The sequence below is a fragment of the Entelurus aequoreus genome, linkage group LG18 (assembly GCF_033978785.1).
Source record: "Entelurus aequoreus isolate RoL-2023_Sb linkage group LG18, RoL_Eaeq_v1.1, whole genome shotgun sequence".
NCBI lineage: Eukaryota > Metazoa > Chordata > Actinopteri > Syngnathiformes > Syngnathidae > Entelurus > Entelurus aequoreus.
In genome coordinates, this window is record NC_084748.1 from 46,382,138 (window position 1) to 46,387,137 (window position 5,000).

Below are 5,000 nucleotides of genomic sequence, written 5' to 3' on the forward strand. Positions count from 1 at the left end.
ACGCTTCAAATCAGGCTCTGACACGATTATCAAGCTCTGTTGTGCATTGTTACAACAAAAATAAGAAAAAAATGTGGAAAAACTCAGTATACCAAGTTTTCCCCACATTTTTTTAGATTTATCTATTTATTTGATTTCTCTTTTTGTTTTATTATATACAGGATAAAACACAATGTAATAAAAAAGAGAAATATGATAAACAAATAAGTAAAAAAAAAAAGTGAAAATCTCAGTAAACTGTTTTCCACACATTTTTTATATTCATTTATTTTTTCAATTTCTCTTTTTTTCCCGTTATATTATGTTTATTATTTATTATGTTTTATAAGTTCATTTATTTTATTTCTGTCAGGGACAACCCTGACAATTTCTTTGTCATCTTAATAAATATCTATCTTTAATTTCTTATGCTAGTTGACAATAATAAAAGGCATTTCTTTTATTTTTTATACTCATTTATTTTTTCAATTTCTCTTTTTTTTCCGTTATATTATGTTTTATATCTTCATTTCTTTTATGTCTTTGTCATCTTAATAAATATCTATCTTTCATTTCTTATGCTAGTTGACAATAATAAAAGGCATTTCTTTTAAATGTAACATATTGTCTTTATTATTAACATTTTCATACAGAAAAATGATAGACAGTAATGTCAAACTGCAACATCAAACAGCAGAAGTACAGAAACAATGATCATCGTATAAAAAAGGCAATGATGCAAAAGAGAATGGATTTGTAATCCTGTGTTGGTTTTACATCAAGTTTCAATGTCACTAGTCAATATCACAGTCACTTCCTATTGCACTTTGAACCAAGATGTGTTAAGCTTTGCTACGCTTTGAGTCAAGCTTTGCTGAGCTTTGTCAGGCTTTGTCACGCTTTGATACGCTCTCGGCGCTTTATTCCATTCTTGACAGAGTGCAGAATTTTTTTAAACCGTTTAAATTTTTGGCGAACTTGCCGCATGTCCCGCTTCACTACAAGCTTTCCCACCATCCATTAGGACCCTCACGCTTTAATCAGGCTTTGTTACGCTTTAACGCCGCTTTGCATGCCGCTTTAAAGCGCCGTCAAAGCGCCGTTGGTGTGAACCTAGCATAACTGAAACACCACTCTATAAAAATAGTCATCCTCAGGATTGAACTACAAACAAAAGTTAGGGATGTGCCGATCAAACGGCATCGGTCGATATTTCGTGAAAAAGTGCGTGATCGCCATTTTCGGTATATGCCGATCCCCTCTGGCTGACACAGAAGGTGACTTCTAGTACTCTAACTGACATGGCTAGCAGTTAATTACACTATATTGCCAAAAGTATTTGGCCGCCCATCCAAATGATGAGAATCAGGTGTCCTAATCACTTGGCCCGGTGTATCAAATCAAGCACTTAGGCATGGAGACTGTTTCTACTAACATTTGTTAAAGGCCTACTGAAAGCCACTACTACCGACCACGCAGTCTGATAGTTTATATATCAATGATGCAATCTTAACATTGCAACACATGCCAATACGGCCGGGTTAACTTATAAAGTGACATTTTAAATTTCCCGCTAAACTTCCAGTTGAAAACGTCTATGTATGATGACGTATGCGCGTGACGTCAATGGTTGAAACGGAAGTATTCGGACACCATTGAATCCAATACAAAAAGCTCTGTTTTCATCTCAAAATTCCACAGTATTCTGGACATCTGTGTTGGTGAATCTTTTACAATTTGTTTAATGAACAATGGAGACTGCAAAGAAGAAAGTTGTAGGTGGGATCGGTGTATTAGCGGCGAACTACAGCAACACAACCAGGAGGACTTTGAGATGGATAGCAGATGCGCTAGCCGCCGACCTCACCTTGACTTCCTCAGTCTCCGGGCCGCCGACCGCATCTATGATCGGGTGAAGTCTTTCGTTGCTCCGTCGATCGCTGGAACGCAGGTGAGCACGGGTGTTGATGAGCAGATGAGGGCTGGCTGGCGTAGGTGGAGCGCTAATGTTTTTAGCATAGCTCTGTGAGGTCCCGTTGCTAAGTTAGCTTCAATTGCGTCGTTAGCAACAGCATTGTTAAGCTTCGCCAGGCTGGAAAGCATTAACCGTGTAGTTACATGTCCAGGGTTTAATAGTATTGTTGATCTTCTGTCTATCCTTCCAGTCAGGGGTTTATTTATTTAGTTTCTATCTGCATTTAAGCACGATGCTATCACGTTAGCTCCGTAGCTAAAGAGCTTCGCCGATGTATTGTCGTGGAGATAAAAGTCACTGTGAATGTCCATTTCGCGTTCTCGACTCTCATTTTCAAGAGGATATAGTATCCGAGGTGGTTTAAAATACAAATCCGTGATCCACAATAGAAAAAGGAGAGAGTGTGGAATCCAATGAACCCTTGTACCTAAGTTACGGTCAGAGCGAAAAAAGATACGTCCTGCACTGCACGCTAGTCCTTCACTTTCACGTTCCTCATCCACTAATCTTTCATCCTCGCTCAAATTAATGGGGTAATCGTCGCTTTCTCGGTCCGAATCGCTCTCGCTGCATTGAAAACAATAGGAAAATGTGAGCAGCCCTTCCTCCTGTGACGTCACGCTACTTCCGGTAGGGGCAAGGCTTTTTTTAAATCAGAGACCAAAAGTTGCGAACTTTATCATCGTTGTTCTATACTAAATCCTTTCAGCAAAAATATGGCAATATCGCGAAGTGATCAAGTATGACACATAGAATGGATCTGCTATCCCCGTTTAAATAAAAAAATGTCATTTCAGAAGGCCTTTAAAGAATGGGCCGGTAAATTTCCGGAAACTTTCAGGAAATTTACCGGAAACTTCAATCAATCAATGTTTACTTATATAGCCCTAAATCACAAGTGTCTCAAACTTTCCACCCCTTTGCAGCCCTAATCAGTATATATTATATACTGTACATATATTATGTAAATATTACATATATGTTATATTTTACATTGCTACTACAGTACATTTTTATTCTACTTTATACCTGCATTATCCTTTCCATCCTTACACTTTCCATCCTTTGTAACTGAGCTACTGTGTGGAACAATTTGTTTGTGGATCATTAAAGTTGTCTAAGTCTATTTGTCATTTTCATTTTTCAAGCTACCACACAGAAAGACAGCTTCTACATTTCTAACACCGGTTGCTGTATTTACACGAGACAGAGGCCGTGTGGTTACACACACTATAGAATAAAACTACTTTGTTTCTTCATAAGACTATTTTAGTCAAATATTATTCAATATTTGAAAAAAAAAGAAGCTAAAATAACATGGTAAGTTTTGTGTGAAATGTAGTTACTGATATCCTCAAGGAGTTCAGGTCTTGCTGTGAATTTTAGTTTTTGAGATGCTCTGCAATAACCTTCATAAAAATGGATCCCATGACAACTTTTAAGATGTGATATACTTTATATTTTAGTCAACTAAAATGTCGAGGAATTTAGTCGACTAAATCAATTTAGATGACTAAAATATGACAAACTAAAAAAAACTGACTAAAACTACATTAAAAACTGCTGTCAAAATTAAATAGCAGACAGTAGCTTTTGCATTTTGCTATTCTGTACTATTGACTTTGTTTGGCTCAAACAATTGTATGTAATAAAAGGGAATAAGGAAGTAGTTTGAATATTTAGAAAAATAAATAGAAAAAAATGACAGTGAATACATGTGATGGGCACTCATGGATGATTGCTGTCAGAACCGGCTGCATAAACCCTGATCGGAACATCCCTAACAAAAGTGTGTTAGGCTGTCTTTATTATAATTACGGTAGAGGCACCTTTTAACAAATCATTACCAAAATGTAATTGTTCATCGGGCCATGTTCCACCCTTGTGCTACGTTTCACGTTAATCAGTTTTTGTTCTGTAATCCTGCTGTGGGACTACGGTCTTTAACAGTACAAAGCTAGTGGTGGCTCGAGACTTCTGCCAATAACTTGTAATGGCACACCCTCCTGGTGTTGGAGTACTAATATTTGGGGTTTTGGCACCAGCCGCAAGACTAGACGTAGCCAATCTAAGGCCAAAACCTAGACGTGACTAATCTAAGGTCAAAACCTAGACCTGCCCAATCTAAGGCCAAAACCTAGACGTGACTAATCTAAGGTCAAAACCTAGACCTGCCCAATCAAAGGCCAAAACCTAGACCTGCCCAATCTAAGGCCAAGACTAGATCTGCCCAATCCAAGACTAGATCTGCCCAATCCAAGACTAGATCTGCCCAATCCAAGACTAGGACTAGATCTGACCAATTTAAGCCTAAAACTAGATCTGCCCAATCTAAGTCTAAACCTATATCGCGGCGGTATAGCTCGGTTGGTAGAGTGGCTGTGCCAGCAACTTGAGGGTTCCAGGTTCGATGCCCGCTTCTGCTAACCTAGTCACTGCTGTTGTGTCCTTGGGCAAGACACCTTACCCACCTGCTCCCAGTGCCACCCACACTGGTTTAAATGTAACTTGGATATCGGGTTTCACAATGTAAAGCGCTTTGAGTCACTAGAGAAAAGCGCTATATAAATATAATTCACTTCACTAAAACTAGATCTGCCCAATCTAAACCTAAGACTAGATTTGCCCAATCTAAGGCCAAGACTAGATCAACCCAATCTAACCCCAAGACTAGATCTGACCAATCTAAGCCCAAGACTAGATCTGACCAATCTAAACCCAAGACTAGATCTGTTCAATCTAAGCCCAAGACTAGATCTGTTCAATCTAAGCCCAAAACTAGATCTGACCAATCTAAACCCAAGACTAGATCTGACCAATCTAAGCCCAAGACTAGATCTGACCAATCTAAGCCCAAGACTAAATCTGAACAATCTAAGACCAAGACTAGATCTGACCAATCTAAGCCCAAGACTAGATCTGACCAATCTAAGCCCAAGACTAGATCTGATCAATCTAAGCCCAAGACTAGATCTGACCAATCTAAGCCCAAAACTAGATCTGACCAATCTAAGCCCAAGACTAGATCTGACCAATCTAAGCCCAG

The 5,000-nt window shown here is 38.6% G+C and overlaps 1 protein-coding gene across 1 annotated transcript in view; it reads right to left on the reverse strand.

The window, feature by feature from the left end:
- LOC133633625 (histone PARylation factor 1) overlaps positions 1–5,000 on the reverse strand; it is a 28,446-nt gene that overhangs the window by 5,893 nt on the left and 17,553 nt on the right. The gene's annotated exons all lie outside the window — the stretch shown is intronic.